The sequence below is a fragment of the Xiphophorus hellerii genome, chromosome 6, assembly GCF_003331165.1.
Source record: "Xiphophorus hellerii strain 12219 chromosome 6, Xiphophorus_hellerii-4.1, whole genome shotgun sequence".
Classification (NCBI taxonomy): Eukaryota; Metazoa; Chordata; class Actinopteri; order Cyprinodontiformes; family Poeciliidae; genus Xiphophorus; species Xiphophorus hellerii.
Genome location: NC_045677.1, coordinates 3,449,189 through 3,468,855, shown reverse-complemented (window position 1 = coordinate 3,468,855; position 19,667 = coordinate 3,449,189). Strand labels below are relative to the sequence as shown.

Sequence of the window (19,667 nt, the reverse complement as noted above, 5' to 3'; positions counted from 1 at the left end):
GCTGATGTTGCGTTTGCTCTCATAAGCAGGAATTTTTGAGTTTCCAATCGAGAAAGACCCTAGAGTCAGAATCCCAACCGAGAAGGTCGACAAAGCCTCAAGTGTAGCATCCAATATGGCGGGCGCCATATTGGATTTGAGCAGTGGCACACGTGGTGCAGTAAACTGTGAGCATTCCTTCAGTGTTTGAGCTCCTGTGTGTTATTGTAGTTCGTAGCACCACAATAATTAACAAATCTAATCCGACTTGTAACCAGAACACGCTCACCTCCAGCGTTCTGAAGAGACCCAGTTCAGTTTGATGGTATTTCTGCTCAGTAGTGGGATTTTTCAGAGTTTTCAGTCAGAAATGAAACAACATTTCAACATCTGAGGTCTCAAGTCCTAACAGACACGGCTGGAACCGGTACAAACTACTTATTAGGACTTTTTTTTTTTTTTCCAACTGTACTACATCTACTGCAGACATGTTTTTTCATCATTCCCTTCATCGCCATCAGTTTGTATTGCTGCTACAGCAATTCGCTAACTATTAGCAGATCCCACAGTTTCTCCACTTGCAACTGGAATACGCTTGATTCAGGTGTGACGTCATTCTGACTTCCAAGATGAACCAAATGTGCCACCAATAGACGCCTCTGAACAGGGAATCCAATTTAAAAACTTGCAAACACAGTGGACAAGAAAACTAAGAAAAGGCAATCAGCTGTGACCAGCTGCCTTATGTGATGTCATCAGAGGCATGCGGCTGTGGAAGCTTAGCTTCGTTTTGGAAAAGTGGAGTTTAACTTAAGTTACAGTTTACACCAAAATAGCAAAATAAAAGAAAAGGGTGATCATGCATGTTGTGCGGATATCTGAGGTGAGTTTGTTTGCAGAAAAGTCTGGCTGCCATGTTTAATACAGCACAGTTCACAGCACGTTACTTCTGCTTCATGTTGACGCCGATAGACGTTTTCTGGCTCTCGATTCACGTTTGAACTGCTGGAGGGAAACATTTCAATAATAACGTGGCCTGCCACCGTAGCCAGTTTTACTGGGGAATAAATTGTCCCAGAAATGATTGCGATAAACGATAATATCGCCGTTTCGAGACCGTTTTCAACTAAAATAATGACGGTGGCACAATAATGCAAAACTACAATTTTATTTTCTTAACAGCACTCCACACTGCAACTGGAAGACATTTTAAATGGAAAATAAAACCAACCAAAGACAATAAATATAAACGAACATAAAAACACACACACACACAAGTGAAACCACATAAAAAAAAGATAATGATGTCCCTGTCAATGAAATTGCCTTTCAAAAAATATTAACCATCAGAACGGAAATTATAATTTCTTTAATGATTTAGGTCATTAATTGATTAATTGCTTATTGAGACAGGCTTGGTAATAACCTGGACTTGTGGGGACACTGCAAATCCTCCCCTGGCCCCTTTAGCAAATTCTCCTCTGATTAAAAGAAGAAAAAAAAAAGTGGCCGGCGGTGCCCTCTGAAATCTCATCGCCAGCTCCCACGGGGGTTCAATCCCAGAAAAGATCTGGGACGTTGCAGGATTATCCGTGCAGTGCAGTGCCTCCGCTGAGGGGGTTTTTGAGGAGCAGCAGCGGACCTGAGCAGTCGTTGTGAAGGGTGCAGCCGAGGCGTCTCGGAGGGATTCACACCACATCCGAGCTGTTTTTGATGAGACCGCGAGTCTGGCGCAGAGGAGATTCCAGACCCGCAGCGTTCAGACAAGTTCCAGCAGGAGAGGCGCCAGGTGTGACCGGTCACAGCTGGGATGCATTCCGGATAGGTGCTGCAGCCTCAGAGCTCTTACTCTGAAGGGTCACGAGAACACTGGGAAAAACTTTCAGAGACGCGCTGCCTTGAGTCGATCAGACTGCATCAGCACGCATACGACCGCTTGTGTTTGATTTATAAACACAAGCGGCGTTTCCATTCACCATAGCATTGTGCAACTTGACATCTCGAAAATAAATTTGTTTAAAAGAAGCATGGCGGTTTTTAAAAAAAACCTCGTTTTTTAGATAAAAGATTTTGCTGCTAGGATGGCGTGTTTTTTTGTTGTTGTTGTTTTGGTTTTTTTGGCCATAACAAAATTTGGTTTATTTTCTGAAACTATAATGGAACCCCCCCCCCCCCCCCCCCCCCCAACAACCGGATGTTGCCTCTGACCCAAACCACGAAGAAGAAGACGACAGGAAGTAGTTAGAGGATGATAGTGCAGCGTGTTTTTTAGTTACTTATAGCGTTAACAAACTTATTCAAGTGTGATTTTAATTGCTTTTTTCATGTAATGGAAACCCCACAAAATTGTGTTGTTTTTTTTCACATTTGTAATGGAAACTAAACTAATATGGCTATTGCACAGTTAGATAGTTATAACAAGCAATGAAACTGGGATACTTCAAGACACAATATGCTGAGGTGTGAGACTGGGTGTGACTATCAGGGAGCACCGATAGATCGGCCAGGTGATGGACCGACCCCATTTCCTTCAATCAGCTGAAACTTACATGTTGGGATGAACTGATGTGTTGGACCCATGTTAATATTGCTGTGATGGCAATATTAATATAGTGTGTGTATGTGTGCGTGTGTGTTATATATATGCCAGGTGTTTGGGTGTAATAGTGCTGATTATAAAAGCTGTCTCAGAGTGTTACTCAGACCTCAGCCTCCTCCTACATCTCCTGCTTACCATCCCAGTGCCCTGGTGTGTGTGTGTGTGTGCTGTCTCACACGATGCTGCATACTTTCTCTCGATAGCGGATGCTTTTTTATAAGCCATAGTGCAGCTTGAAAGCCACACAGAGATTTAGCATGTTGTTTCTCATTAGTTCAGTTCACATTATATTTTTAGTTTTGAGCTTTTTGTCACATCGGACCGCAGCAGCCTGGGCTGCAACGATAAGTCAGCTGACCGATCAATCATCCTCGGTTTCCTTAATTTTGGGCGATCGGTCGATACCTAAACATGAATCCATCGATTGCGTCTACCTCAGGAAAAGGTATAAAAATCAGATTCTGTCACCAATGGAGTGACTTTGTCGTTATATTTAGTTTCTTTTTAGACAGGAAAAAAAAAATCATTCGGGGTGGGGGGGCTATTTTTTTTCTATGCCACCTTTTTTTTCCGTCTTGGGATATAAACAAATCAAATTAAGTCATTAATATCAGGTGAACAGACACAAAAACAAACCATAATGTGTGAAACAATCCTAAAAAGTGTTATGGAGTGTGTTTTTGTTTACATGGTTCATAAATGAAAAAGAATGAAGCAAAACGAAAAAAAAAAAACATTATATAAAGGGGAGAAAAAATAAATAAATAAATACATAAACGTCCTTGATTACGTTGCTGATGATAAAGTACTTTGCAGCAATAATAATAACTATAATTGAACTACACAGGATAAGTAGGAGACATAAATGAATGCGCAGGTCAGGCTTTTTAAAAATCGGTCAGAAAACTGCACCTGTAGTCCTCTCTGTTGATGGAAATGCTCCTGGTGCAGAAGTGAGAGAGAGAGAGAAACATCCTGAAGAGAAAATCTCTGGAACACGAGCCGCACATGTTGCCCTGTTGCTTTCTGAGACAGAGAGGGGATAATAAATGTTTCTGCGAGACGGACTGATGAAGCCCTTAGCGTTGCCTGTCATGTGTCTGAAAAGGTCGTCAGAGGCACAAAGACATCCGGGGCGAATCGGTAACACCTCTGCTTCCCTTGCCAGGCCCTGTTGATGCGCAGCTTAGACATCTATTTATATTTCCTGCTCTCCCACACAGTTGTTTTCCTTGTGGCAGCTCAGCGCTGCACAGGGCCACACAGAAGATGATGGAGTCTGTCTGGGCTCGTACGAACGCCAGCCGAGCTCGGCTTCGGGAGACGAATGCGCGTCGGTCAACAGTGTTTTGGACGGATGTGAAGAGACGCCTTATCGGCCCGAGGAAGGCAAAAACACCTCGGCTGGTTCAGGACACACATGATCACATAGACCTAAAAGTAAAGGTTAATTGTGAAGTGGATGGAAAATTATACAGTTTTCATGTATAATGAAAACTGCAAATTTCTGCCTTTGGTGAAAAACTTCAAAAAACACATCAACCTACTCCTGTTAGCACAACTTGAACACATTAATAGTTTTTTTTCCATTGTCCCATCAGCTTGTTGTTGGGTTTTTTTTGTTGTTTTTTTTTTGTAAAAAGAAAAATTGGGTTGAGGGAAGCAGCTTTGTCGTCCATCGTTGTTATTAGCGGATGTCGCTTGTGTGTCAGGTTTACGGGTGTACCAGAAACGCGCAAATACAACAATTCCAACCAGAACCTTTGTATGTAAGGAAAAAAAAAAAAAAGAAGGAAAGCGATTAATTGAGTTAAAATGTTTTACGTGTTAAAAATCAATGTAATGAATTAATCGAAATTGAATTAATGTTAAAGTTCTGACCCTAGTTATAGCGTGATTAAATGTTTTTCTAATCTGGTTCTTCAGATACAATTACAGCTATAAACCAAGACTTGGAGGATGTCATAAATTTGCAATTTTTTTCCTAGTCGTCGCTGGAAAACCCCCATAAAATTTAAAAAAATCAAACAGTGGGCCAGTATTTGCAGATTCACTCATTTGTGTGTGTGTGTTTTTTTTGTGGCACGTAAAAACACACACAAATTGTGTGGTAGCACAAATTATTTGTGGATAATTTGCGCGCAAGCAAAGTTTTTCTAAAATATTCAAAAGAAAATGCAACATGGCGCCTAGGCATTTTGACGCTTAAATGCCTAGGCGCCATGTTACAGAGCAACCAATCCAGGAACGCCACTCATTTTCCTTGGCGCTGATTGGCTGAACCACAAGAGCAGAGATACAGATGTGCGCTTCTGTGGTAGCCCTGAGATGTTTTCCTCCGTGTGTATTAATGCATGATTTGGTATATTTGGTGAGTGAACTTTAAAATAGGCAGTTAGAAGTAATATATAAGTCAAAGCTATGATTATTGGGTTGAATTTTAAACCAAATTCTGAATGAAATCTATTACGACTGTAATAGACTTTTCTCCTGCTGGAGATATCAGGACGCCTGCCTGGACAGGTTAGCTCTATCGTTCACCTCCTCCTTTAAAAACCTCCACACACTCTGGAAATGAACCCAAAAGGTGCTCCCCCTCGCCGCCCACCACCACAAGAATCTGATGACTTGGCGAGAAAACTCTCTGATGGATGACCCGAGCGGGCAGACGTCTGTGTATGGGAGCAGCGAGTTATGTGGGGGCTGGCGGTCACGATGCTGACGGCCCGCCACGCTGCCCGCTCCCATTACCAGGTACGCCTGCTGTAGATCCATCTGTGCCGTGCTGCAAGGCTGCACACGGACCATTAGAAGGGACAGGTGGTGTCCAAACCCACATGGAGATTCCACAAATCATCTCCACACACCGTGATGAAGCCGGAAACTACAGCGCATTGTTAGGTTACAATGACGGCATCTACAGATAGGACTTCTGTGTTCTCGCTATTTTTTTCACACAATAAAAGCTCTGCAAACAAATGTTAATATCAGACAAAGATAACTTAAGTAAATACAAAAATTGTTTTAAACAATAATTTGATTTATTGAGGAAATAAAAGCATTCAAAAACATCCTGGCCCTTTAAAAGGTAATCAGCCTTTAAACCTAATAACTGGTTATTTCTTGTGTGGTAGTAACAGCTGCCATCAACTGTTCACAACACTAGCTGAGTTTCCATTTCAAATGGAAATCTTTGTCTATATTCTACTAATGTCAAAAAAAATCACAATTTCACATTTGCAGCATTTCCATTAAATAAAAAATGGGAGAGGCTCTGTATGTGGTGTGTTTGGGAAAATTTTGTCTGATTTTACAGAAGAGTTGTGGATTCAACACGTTGGATTGACACAAAACATTTTATGAATTGTGTTGATGCTGTGAGAGCTCTGGTGGGGCCAGCTGCACATTGTTAGAAAAAATAACAAAACCAAACCATCATCCTCCTACCACTTCCTGTCGTCTTCTTCCTCGTTTTTGCCAGTAGTAACATCTGTCTGTTGATCACATGACTGGTGTGATGTCAAAAAATGCTAAAAAATCTTATTTCGCTGTTTTGCGATATTTGACTAGTTCGATACGTCATCCTAACGCAGAAACCTGGGATTTGGCGAGTGAAGCTGAACCAAAAAATCATTGACATATTTTCAAATAAATAAGTAAATGGAAAAACAACTGCTTTTTGTGTTTTCTCAAGTGAATATAAAAATCTGGTTTGAAGCATGAATGTGTAAAGCAAAAAAAAAATAGAAGGTTGTTATTATTACTGAACCAATTATTAATCATGTTAGTCATGTCCTTGATGTAAAACAATAAGCTCCCTCTCTTTACTGTTGCTTTGTTGGATTGATTTCTCTCTTTAATTCCCACAACTTGACTCTTTTGTTTTTCAGACATTTTGTTATGCTGGAAATAAAGTCTGTAGAGTCTAAGATTACAACTCCTGTTTTGTTTTGTTTTTTTAGCCTAGCATTATTCTCCTCTAGCAGTGTGAGATTGTGTTGCTGCACAGGTTGGTTAATTCCCCACATTACACACCTCCTGCAGGGCATATGACCTCTGATTTGCTCCTACTATTCATCATCCCAACGTTAGCTGCGATGCATCTGGCATTGCTAACTTCCAAAACTCCTGCAGCGGACCTAATCCAATATTCTGGTAGCATTGTACGCCGGCTGCTCACTGGTTTGGTAGAAAGGAGGAAGGAAATTAAGGAAATAAAGATTCTTCATTACAGAGCTATAGATTTGAATTCATGGCTCGACTGTCCTTGCTAAGATTGCTGTTACCTTTCCCATATTTCAAACAGTTTAAGGTGATCTAATTGAATGAATTTATTACTTCAATCCGACGTTTCCGACCAGCATTTAGAAGTAAATGTAATTCAAGAAGTCTACATGCAGCAGTCACTTTGTTGAAACTGAAGCAGTTGGTGAGCCTGAGGCAGCTGTGTGAGAAGGTGCGATACACCGATTCTGAAAAGGTCTAACCTAGCTTAGCATTTTTCTTTCTTTAATGCAAGACTCGATCTGGAAGTGAGCAACTAGATCATTTCGAATTATAAAACGTTTAATATTTGAGTGACGAAGCTCTGATTTACTGTAACTCATTAGCTTGTTCAATCATTCAGTAATTTACTGGAACTTTCCAAAAGCCTTGGAGAATTAATATCCAGTGATGGACCAAAGTTGTTGTTGCACACCTGTCAGGATGACTGTACCCCAGAAAGTGATTCTTTGGAACAGACTTTCACTCATGGTTTTAGTTTCATAGTTGTTGAATGTTCTTAAGTCTACTGATTTTGCCAGACATCAGTATATTTACGCTGTTAAGAGATGCATTCTGGGTACAGAATAAATGTCATCAGCTGCATTGCATCATGGGCAGCTAATGTGAGAAGTACCAACAAAAAGGCTCTCAAAAGAATTCATATATGTGAATCTGTGCATGTATTTATTTAATTGACTCCTCTGGTTGTTCATAAATACCTCATTTGTTCATCTGTTGTATACTTGCCTCTTTATCAATAAAAATTTTTATAAAAAAAGAGAATGTAAGGAGAGGAAACGGAACTGCCGTGTAAACAGACTTCAAAATAAGAGCGTGAATATAGAAGGCTAGCTTCTTGGAGAATTCTTAACAGTCAGTAACCAAAACTTCAACGCAGAAGTCGAACTTTATTCAGCTGAAAGCTTACAAAGCAGTCAGGTAAAGTAGCACCTTAGAAATTATCCGATAAAATGAATTTAGGGGAATCTAAGTGCACTAAATGTTTTCAAAGTTAGCCAAACCACTAGAGTGCTAGATGAAAAATTAGCTCCCCTGCTAGAGCAGTAGCGAAACACACAACGTTTCAGAGGCCCACAACGTTTCTCTGAAATGTTGTGGAGTTGTTACACAGCTCCACAGTTAAACGGGAAGACATCTTAAAGTAGCAATTAGCTCGGCTAGCATGACTGTAGAAAATACAGTTTCCTTTTCTAGAAACTTCTCACAGAGAAGCTAACCGTGATGTTTTCCATCAGTAACACCCACGCCAAGAGGGATGTTATCAGCACAATCTGTCAGCTCTCATATGACCTTTATATATATATATATATATATAATTAAATTATATATTTTTTAAAAATCAGAAATCGTCCCATTCCGCTCACCAGGCAACTTCTCCGTGTGTGGCTTGTGAAAACTAGACATTCGTTATCCGGCTGCTGGTATCTAATAAGCTGCATAAAGAGCTAAAGTAAAGTTTTTAAGCATGGGGGTTTAAATGGTTTGATAAACTGATATCACTGCCAGTCACATTGGTTTGCTCCACTGAGTTCATTACACAAATGGATGCATCAGCGTTGCATAACATCTGTCCTTCCAAGTTGCGGTTAAAGAGAGAAGGGTTGCCAAACGCTATTAAAAGGTTATTCCCTCTAGAGAAGCCCCTGTTCATGTAAAATCAGTGTGGCTATTAATTTTTAAAGCTCAGTAAACTCTTCAGACGTGTGGTTTTAGGTGGCACTTCATGTCATGGCAGAAATGGGAATGTTGCTTGTAAAAGCGTCACCTCACGGCCCTCGTAAGTGGAGAAAAATAGATGGCCCTAAGTTAGCGTTTGCCCTCCAGGCCTGGTGAGGTCTGCTCCTCTCCCAGCAGGACGGAATCTCAAAAGACTTATCTTTTTCTTTTTTTTTCTTTTTCCACCCAGCATCAGCGGCTTTCTATCTGCTGGCAGCGAGTCGGCACGATTAAAGGAATTCAATTTCCATCTGTTGCGTGGCAGTATCTGCTTCCAGACACAAGTGGCCCTGTGATGAGCTCTGGGAGAGCCGAGACGTGCTGTCGAAGGCCCACAGAGAGGAGGGTGTGTGCGGCCGTTGTCGAGGCATTCGCCGAGCTGACGCAAGACTTTTTAAGCATTCATTTCCTGGCTCAGCGCCATCGCTGTCAGTCCCCAGTTTGACTTTGATTGTCATGCTAGACTCTTGCGGCCCACCCACACACGCCCGCTGCTCGGGGACCTGGAGATCTGGTCAGGAATTTGCTCTTGAAAGGACATCGACCAGGCATTACCGGTCTGTCCTCAGGCGCACACAGCACAGACATTGATTGCAGCTCAGTTCCCTGCCGGACGTCGTTCATCTTGTTGCTGATACTGTATCGGACACTGCTGGAAATGTGTGTGCCATACTTCCTTTAACAACACCCACAGATTTGTAGATTTGTGCCAGTTGGCACAAAAAAGCAGCTTGAGTACTCAGCTGGACCATGACTCATCTCTTCTTTCAAAGTCTTTTCCTTGAAGACATCTAAGCCCTATTATTCCTCCTCGTCCTTTCTTGTTTTTCTTCTTACACAGCTTTCGGGTTTTGCTTTTGAACTCTCGCTGAAACCCTTCGTATCTGTTTTTAGCTCTCCTATGCTCTATAAAGGATGCACGAGTCATTTGTTCTCCCTCTGCACCCGGGCATCTGCTACTATAAGCAGCTGGTGGTGTCTGCCGCCTGCACCTCTATCTGAAACATGCTGTTTTGAGCAGCTAATGGAGGAGAGCTCGCTGAGGAGATGGGCGTAGGTGCTTGGGATGGATTTGCTGTGGGAGGTTGGACGGCGTAGCGCTAATGGTCAGACGGGGCTTTTGCCGTATTGTTAGAAGCGGGCCTTGATTGGGGCCAGGGATTTATGGCCCCTGGTGTGCACTTTGTCTGACAGAAAATGTGTTTCTGCAAAGTGGCGTGCGCAGCGGCAACCGGAGCCGGCTCAGCCGTTCGCTGCCGTCGCAGGATGACAGACAGGCTAATCGGGGTGTTATGGACGGTTTCACACCCTCGGTGTAATTGGAGGCTGTTCCAGCAGAGCAAAGCACTCCAGTGCCACCCATCACTCCCTTCCCCCCTTTTGATCGCCTCACTCTGATTCCCCCTACCTCTGCTCCTCACAAAGGCAACCCGTCACCCCACATTTCTCTCCTTTCCCTCCACATTTTAAAACACGGTGCAAAAATATAGGCTGTTATGCTTCAGAATGAAACTGAACAAATCTGAATCAAACCGTAAGTGGTGTGTCAACCTCTAAGCTCCCAGTTACTTGGACAACGTACCGCCTAAGCCTTTTATGACTGTAATTGTACCTAAGAAGAGAACACTAAGAGATGCGACAGCCAGCTGGCAGGTGGTAAATGAGTCATAATCACATTGTAATTTCTTTGGGAATTACGGGTTCGACAGAAGCCATCCCTTATGCTCTTTCTTGGTGCTTACTGTGCGCTTATATTCTAATTTTATTGTAGAGAAAGAACATCATCTGGGCTAATCGTTACACATTTCTTCACCAATGGTTTCCAATGTTGACTTCTGTAAAGGAGGAGCTTAATCAAATCTTGTTGACCTTACACCCCACCACACTATTCCATGTCTACCTTGCATTTCAATCACATATGGAAAGACACACTTCCTTAAGTAAAAAACATTCCTTCATCGACCTTTGTCGATGAAGGAGATGGAATACGTTAGATATTTCATCACTGGCTAAGCCTAGCTGCCACAGATTTCTTGTAAATGTAAAAAAAATAAATAAATACACAAGTGGCACGGCTATAAAATTAATTCAGAAACTTAGCAGATATAACATTAGTTTATCTCATGCCATGCTATGCAGTTGCTCTGTCTGCACTGATGATTAAATCACCTCAAAATCCCGAGTTCTTGTGGCGACTCCAACCGAGTGGCAGCTCAACCTACTTTCTGATTAACTCAGCGAATAATTATTTATCCACTCGTGTCCAGTTTTAGAGCTTTGAACTTCCGTCCCTAAATTGTTCTTTAGATATGACCTAAAACAAAACAAAATGTGATGTTACTGCAAAAGTAGCATTTCTCACCTTGGCCCTGTTGATCTCCACATAAACACACTAGGCATTTAAAGTCATACACACACTTCAAAGAGATTTTTTGCTACACCAACATACATTTCCATATTAGAACAACTTCATTATACTTCACACACATATTTTTAATCTTAAGTGTTGAGCGGGGTTATTATAGGCCCCAGGTGTTTTTTGCCATGTTGCGTTCGTGTGTAAACTGTGTTGTTCCCAGTTAACTTCCTGCTACTTCCTGGCTGCAACATGTCATTATAGGATTTTTTTTTTTTTAATTGTAGGATCTTTTTCAAGCTCATGTGGATTTCTGTTGGCTTTACTTCAACAAACTCAACATGCCAATGGGGTGATGTTTCAACCTATAGTACCAAACAAGAAGAAGCTTGAGAGAGTACCAGCAGTTTTGCACAAGCCTACAGGTGAAAACAATCAAATTTGGTTTGATTTTGTGTCAGGGAGACACGAATAAACAGATGAGAAACCGTCTCCCGTAGTTATAAGAGCTATGAAAATGTTCCATTTTAAGAAGAATGATTTGTCGAAAATCTTATGTTGCAAGGCGTTAACTGGCGAGATTTGTTTGTGAATTTAATGGTCAAAAGGGGTGGAGTTTAAAAACTTGTCTGTCTGGTGGTTTCATTTATTTCTTTAAGTAGTCAATAAAGACTTGATGTAATTGTTGAAGAAATTTCTTCTTAATTCTGTTTTCATTTAAAAGATAAAAGCCCTAAATTTACTCTAAAACGTCCCTTCCCGGTTGTAGAACTGTTCTAAAAACAAGTCAATGTTTGAAGATATTTCTGTATCTGTGGAAGACCAACTGATTAAAAAATCATCACAGAGAAAATACAAGTCGAGGTCAAACACGGTGCAATCTAATGCAGCTGATCTATAATCCAACTCGGGTCCATTCAGTTCATTTCGATACAAATCAATTAAACAGTTTAACTGATCCAATTACAACCCTGACCTACATCTACTGTAAATGTAGAAGGAGCTGAGATGAGCTCGTGTTCCCAGAGTGTGAGCTGTACAGGGAGATGGAATAAAATACACCCAAGCTCATGTAGATCTAGTGGGATTATAACTAATCCTCAAATCATAGGTTTTCATATTTCACCAATTGTAGATGCATTACATGCCCATTTTCCACATTACAAAACAGTGCAATAGTATTGTTCTATTTACTCACCGGGGTTCTTTTTTGTAGGGATTTCATGACATTTGACATTCTCAATCTAAAGCTGCTAACGAGTGTGTTACTGCTATCAAGGTGCCCCAAGAACAGACTTGCTCTTCAGTCCACAGTACGTTCCTCCACATCTTTCTATTGTAGTCTGTAGATGCATTTTCATTAGCCCTAAAATTGCTCAAATTGGCCTAATTTTGAGAAAACTTTTCCATAAAAAGTTTTTGTGCTAGGACAAAGTGTTTTGTTTTTTTCAGTCATATTGAAATATATATTTCGCAAAACTGCAATGGAAACACTTATTTTTAGCATTACGAGTCACGTGATCAAGAAGACAAGCACAGAAGACTGTGATTGGATACAACACTTAGTTGAATGTTACATTTCTAGGTGATATGCATATTGGTACCGTATTTGCTCATTTGGATGCATGCACCCACTCTACAAGACCAGAGCAATTAGCTCTTTATCTATTTCTGCAAGAAGAAAATAATGTTAGTCTGTTTTTGGCTTGGAAGTTCTTACAGCACGAAAACCACAACCCAGGAAAGATTAAATGAGCTTCATCGCTAATTATCTGAAAGTGCAAGGTGGGCAGCAACGGCGTCCTCAGCGCAGTCTTTTCTGTAAAGATGATTGTTTGATGAGAGACTGGCACAGAAAACAGGAAGTATTATGTACTATAGAATTGAAGAGTTACCTGACAGAGGTGGTTGCCAGGGCGATCATTTTCCGAGATTCTGACCTTGATAGACTGGCATCCTCTGTGTCGTAGCAGTAGAGGAATGGCGAGTGTCTCTTTGTTGGGGATTCTTTCACCCGCAGATAAAGGGCCCACTGTTTCTTCATAAAATAATGGACATCACTGATTGAACTCCACAGTGCTTCAATTTGAACACACACCTTTTAAATGGGCAGTATTGTGTGTTTTTCAGGCATATAGTGCCATTCTAAGGCACAATCAAGTAACAACATGCTGTATATCTCAAATACGACTTAAAATAAATTTTACTTTGTAATTTAACTCTTTGAAATCTGGCCTCTGTCTCTTTAAAAACTCCTGCTCTTTCGGAAGTCATCACAACATGGCTCCTCTCTTAACCCTTTAACATTTTTACCAGCATTGCACTGAAAAGTAGCTCGTATAATTAGCTGAGGAGATGCGCAGTTCCACCAGATGTTTGCTAATTGCTAGTCTGAGGGAGCTGAGTGGGTTAGTTTTGGGTTAGTTTGGTAGTGGGTTAGTTTTGGGGGTTCAAAAAAGTGGATTTTACATAATACTTCCCCTTTACTGCTGATGAAATCATGAACATTTTGAAATAAATGAATGTTCTGTATGGTGGAAACAATTGGTGGAAATGGAAGCAATTAGATAATGCTATATATTTATGTACCAGATGTAAAAAAAAAAAAAAAAATTCTATGCACTTCAACCTGTTTTAGCAACTAATATGGTTTAGTGTTTGCCGTAGTGTGTAGTTGCCTGTTACTTCTGGCGGTTGATGATGCTTGCTGTGGCAGCCATTGTTTTCCTCACTTCCCTGACGCAGCAGGGTTTTCCTTTTTCTGCTTCTCCTCCCAGCGTCCCTCACAGCACCAGCCCAAACATCAGGTGGCTTATAAAGCTCCGTCATCACCATAATTCATAATGACTGTGCTCTCACTCGCCTCCTCCTCGATCGATTGTTGTAAACAACGTTTTTATACGCTCCCACCGTCTCCTATGTGGTATTCCAATGTGCCACTTGTGTTTTACTGTGCCCGTCCGTGGAGCGCCTGGGAGGACAATAATGTTTGCAGGAAGCTAGCTGCTGTCATGGGAGAAGGAGGCAATTGAAATGAAAGGGATGATTTCATTTTCATTGGGACATAGAAATATTTAAATCCCTCGCTGGTGGAAACCACAAACTTCTACAAAGAACGGTGGGGGGGGACGAGGACAGCAAGCCTGCAGGAGTTTTACAACCAATTACATCAGACCAAAAAACGGAGAAGCGAGGAGGAATAATATTTCCTTTTGTCACTATCTTCCTTTTCCCCCAGATTAACTGTGGCCCATGTTACTGGGAAGCTTTTACCAGCTGCTTGACAAAAAGCCCGGGTCTTCAGAGATGGGCTGTGTTTTCCTTTTACTTTGTTCAAAATATCCATGCCTCGAACACTTTCACATTTTACCTCAGTATATTTGAAGAGGATTTTATGTGACAAACCAAAAAAACAGTTTTCAGGAAAGTGATCCATGGTTTTCAAAATATTGGAAAATAGAATCTAAAAGGGCAATGTGGATGTATATACATCCTTAGGCACAATTGAATCTAAGGGTGTCTTAAGATCTGTTCAGTCGGCTCTGTTTAATCGGGAAACAAAATTGTTACATTTTCAGTGGTTTCATGCTGCACTGTGTCAAACAAGCCAAACCTTTTGAAAAACCTGTTCTGCCCCTCGCCTGTGGTGGCGCTGCACCAAGAGCCAAGTAAGGAAACGACATGAAAACCTCCGAAGAAGACAGGGAGGCCACCTTCTTTCTTCACAAAATGTAAACAACATTGTAGTGGTGTCATTTTTTAGTGGTTGTAAAAATTTGGTCTAAAACACGATCCATTTCTTCCGCTAGCGCTAGACTTGCGTGTTGATTTTGATTGGATTTACCCAGAATGCCCTGCGCTAGTCGACTTCCTGCTTTTGGAGCGGTCTCTGGTCTACTTGGCATGCGAGCTGCGCCAGTCCAATTTCACTTTAACTGAACCGAGTTTTTTTTTTTTTTTTTTTTTAGGTGAACCAGAGTATCTGTAGTATCTGAGAATCTGTAGGTAGACATGTTGACAGACAGTCTCTGGCCAATCCGCTTGAGCTCGAGCTATCTTACAAAGATGAATGGGAGGAAAAAAATGTGCAAAGCTGGTGGAGCGATTCCTCTAAAGACTTCCAGTCGTCATCACAGTCAAGCCGGGTTCTACAAAATAACAGAGGACTTTGGATGTTCCACCTTTTGAAATTCTCTGTTTAAAAAATCTTGAAAACCCTCAATCATTTTCATCCACTTCAACATCAGACTGCTCTGTGTGGCCGTAGGGTGATGGACTGTGGAAAAGCTCAAGAAGCATGAGCACTTTTTGCAAGGCACTGTAAGACTCCACTTTTTATCAGCATGTGTGCTTCTTTTTTTCCTTTCATTTCCTCCTCTCATTTCCCTCCTCGCGCCTGTTTTCTCCTCAGAACAATGTTGGCGGCGTCACCAAACTGCAAACTGCCTGGCTTCCACTTCACAGTTTATTAGACAGAATACAGATAAGAACATGACAAACAGCTGCGTTGCGGGCCTGTCTGTGTGTTTGCACAGCACCTTATTAACGACTTATCTGGGTTACTGAATATTCAGCTGAGACCGCGGCCCCCCGCTGAGTGCAGATCACTGGATTTGCGAGTTGACATCTACGTGGTTTCCTCCTCTGCTTCTGCTCGGATGTTGAAGCAGCTCACCAGAATGATTAATCGGGTTCTTCTTTTCTTAGACTCATGGCTGTGTTCTTCCCGTCAAGACTCCGTCGGTCCAACACAATGGATTACATTGCTGCTGGTTTGGGGCTTTGTTAAACAGATTAGGCGTCAGTGAGCTCCTTCATGTTGGTGTGCACAGGCTGCTGAGGGCTTGCAAACTCGTAATCTTGCTATTTTGCGGCATCTCCTTCTCAAAGTTTTCTAAAATCGAATAGAAACATCTTGAACCTTAATGTAATAGAACTTTCTTGCTTGGCCACTTTTATTCAGGAAATTTAAGTAATGTCTGGTTCAGATGACAAGATTTTAAAATTGTAGGATTATTTTCAAAAGCTGAGAGACTCCACACATGACTGTGAAAAATGATAGATTTAAAAGGTTTTAAAAGGATAGAGTGTCTTCTCTGGGTTGGTGAGGAGGGCCTGCCCAAATGGAGGAGTTGAAGTATCTTGGGATCTTGTTCGCAAATGATGGAAAAATGGAGCGGGAGACCAACAGGGATAGGTGCAGCGTCTGCAGTGAAGCAGGCGCTGTACCGGTCTGTCATGATGAAGAGAGAGCTGAGTCAAAAAGCGAAGCTCTAGATTTACCGGTCAGTCTACGTTTTTCCCCTCATCTCTGGTCATGAGCTTTGGGTAGTGACCGAAAGAACAAGGTTGCTGATACAAGTGGCAAAAATGAGTTTCTCGTGCGGGGTGTCTGGGCTCTCTCTAAGCGATAGGGGGAGAAGCTCAGTCATCCGGGAGGAACTCAGAGTAGAGCCTCTTCACATTGAGAGGAGCCAGTTGAAGTGGCTCGGGCACTCGGGTAAGGTATTCTGGCCACATCCCACCAGGAGGGGATGGAGAGAAAGACCCAGGACACACTGGAGGAACTGTATTTCTCTCCTGACCTGGGAATGCCTTGGAATTTGCCCGGAGGAGCTGAAAAACAAGTGGCTAAGGAGAGGGAGGTCTCCCTAGAGGCAGTAGCCTAAGCTAGACTGTCGTAGCATCCTTTAGATTATCGGAAGGGGAAGATCGACTTAGTGAATGAGAGTAATCCACCACTCCCATCCCACCCTGCAGTTCCTCTCAGCGGCCACTGTAGGCTGCAGGTCTCCCCTCGGTGGTGGAGGTTTGGACTTTCAGCAGAGTTCAGAGTTTGTGCTTCTGAACTCTTGCCAGAGGCCATTGGGTGCTTCTGATAAGGCATCCAGTGGATGGGGAAGTTTGGTAGGTCAGGACTTATTAAGCAAATGGGTTTCCATCTCCACTTTGGCACAATAACTCTTTTTTGGATACGGTGAAAACAATCTCAAGAGAGCTTTTAAACGTTATGCGAAATTAAGGAAGTTATTTTGACTTTTGCCGTTTCCGTTAACCTTTTCTAATGCAATACTTCCAAATGGACATAAAATACCTCTGATGGAAACACGATTAATGTTATTTCTGATATCATTCCACTTTGACATTAACACTGTAGATAAAACTTGAACATTTGTTTAATGACTGATGGCCTCCCAGTTAATATCCCCTCCAGTAATACAAGATGACATTTAAAGAAATCGAAGTCTGACTCTTTTAGAGATTGTAATATCTGTGTTTTTATAACCTGACATCTTATGAGCACAGTATCAGACTTTTGTCTCCCTTTAGTCTGTCATCTCTCCTGTGGTCTTCTGCCTGGTGCCTGTGTGCAGGCAAGAAATGGCGGAGCCGTAACTGACTGAGCACGATGGCATGAACAGGGACACTCGTCTTTCCCTGCGAATATTTGCTATTGTTGCAACTTTGCCAGGCGCCAGGCATCTGTGCAAATCTGCGACTTGTAGCCAAACAAACATGACAACTCCCTTCAGAAAACTGCTGAGTCACTTTCAACACAAAATGAAAATTGTCTAGAGGCACAAAACAAATAGATTTTATAAATCTACACTCAATAAAATGATTTATTTCTGTTGGAGATAGTCGATGAGCCTGGTGGCGCCAATTGTAGCTATGGCAACCTCGTTTCTGTGAGCCTGCACCAACACAGCTGTCATTACTATGTAGCACCGCCATCAGAGGACGAATGTGAGTATGACTATGAGGGCTTTGGAGTCCTCGGACTTGGTAAAGTGCTGTACAAGGGTAGGCCTTTTACTATATGATTTTGAAAGCAAAGGAAATTACATTAAAATAATGTTCAGACTTTAGAACAAAGTGAATCATCTAGTTTTTGCAAAGAAAAGAAAACTCTTGCAGAATGAGGTCAGCTGCATGAGTCCTTTCCATAAATATGGAAAAATGAAGAAAGATATGTAACCTGCTTAAAAATATAAAGTGCTTAGTTTGAAGCTAAAACAATACATTTTAAAAGCCCTGTCCCATTTGTGCCTTTCTGTAGATACCCAGATATTCAGATATTGCATAAAACCAGACAGAATAACTGCTAAAACAACTCTTTATCGTCTTTAGAGGTAGAAACTGGGGCTGGGACTTTAATTAATGAATTTTAAGTTGTTAAAAAATTCTAATGCCATCAATCACAATTTAAATTTTTTTATTTTACATACTAAAGTTACGAGCCAGAACCTTTGTATTCACATGTTTCCAGTACACCTGTAAATCTGACACACAAGTGACATCCACTAAAAACGACAAAGCAACTTCTGTTGGCCCACTTCAGGTTCGGTTTTGCTTCTGAAAATGATCTGATGGGACGCTGGAAACTCTTATTGTGTTCAAATTGTGCTAAAAGCAGTTAGCCTATCAGTGAAACGATTCAAGGCTAAAATAGCATCTCAATGCTAAACATGTAGCAGCAGCGCAGATGTTCCAACGTTAATGTCAGCGTTCACATTTCTAAAAAAGTTCCACGAATGACCAGAGGTTTCTGAAAAACTAGAAAGCTGATTGGGTAGAATAGCACATTGGTCCAATCTGATGGTTGGAGAGCCTGAACAACAGATTAGAAACAATAATTATCTTTGTTATTGGGCATTTTGAATTAGAAATGTATTTTGTTGATATATGATTTTCGATTAAAATGTGATTAATTGCAAGTAATAATAACAGACCCTCGATTAAACATTTGAATCCAGTCCCACCTCTTAAACAAACTCTTCTAAGATGTTTTTTTAGGGGCCACATGTGGCAGACCCCTGCTCCAGACCAACAAGCAGCCAAGAACCTCTCCTTTTATAGAGCTGTTCATATTTACTGGTGTTCAAATACTGTTGCTACTTTTAACCCAAAATCTCATAGAAATTCAAAGGGTCCCATTAATTTCTTCCATCTTGGCTTCATTTCTGCTTAAAAAACAAAGTTCAACACCTTTCATCTGTTTTTGTACAGTTGAGCTGAGATCTAAATCATTTCAGTAGACAATAACGACCAGACATATCCCAATATGTAAATCACATTTGACAGAGGCACCTCTTTTTTCTTTTTCTTTTGCTCTGCCTTGTTCTGTCTCAGAGTAAAACGCAGAAACCTCAAATCAAGCATGTACAAATAACTGGACGGTGGACGGACAGGAAGATTTGCCTGAGCTGTTCAGACTGACAGAAGTTTGACTTTAAAAGCAGAGGGAGATCTTTTCAGTGGAAACAAGACGCGGGATTCGTTCGCATCCTGGTCATTCTGGTCACTTTTTGCGCAGATGATTTGTCAGAGATACAAACCACAAACTTATGTCTCTAGACTTTTAATGATCTGATGGTAAATCCAGTACATCAGCATTAGATTAGATGGAGGAGCCACTCAGAGACAAAAGGATCAATCTTCTTGGGTGTTTTTATTTTTTGCAGAACTGCTCCGTGTAACACACTTGTCACTTTGCGAAACAGATTTTCCTCCCGTCCCTCCCACCCAGCATTAGGCCCACGGATAGCCTTCGTCTGCTCCGTCTAACAGAGTGTCGAGCTTTCCCCGGACTCCTGTGTGTGCATTATTAATTATTTGTTACAGGGCAGTCGGATAAAGAGGGAAGAGTGACAATCTCGTTTGTATCTGTGCAATCCGATCCGTTCTGTTACAACGGGGGTTTGTTGTCACACTTGGAAATAAATCCTT

General features: G+C 41.4%; 1 protein-coding gene across 1 annotated transcript in view; it reads left to right on the top strand.

Annotated features, from left to right (window-relative positions):
• hs2st1a (heparan sulfate 2-O-sulfotransferase 1a) overlaps positions 1 to 19,667 on the top strand; it is a 41,461-nt gene that overhangs the window by 1,210 nt on the left and 20,584 nt on the right. The gene's annotated exons all lie outside the window — the stretch shown is intronic.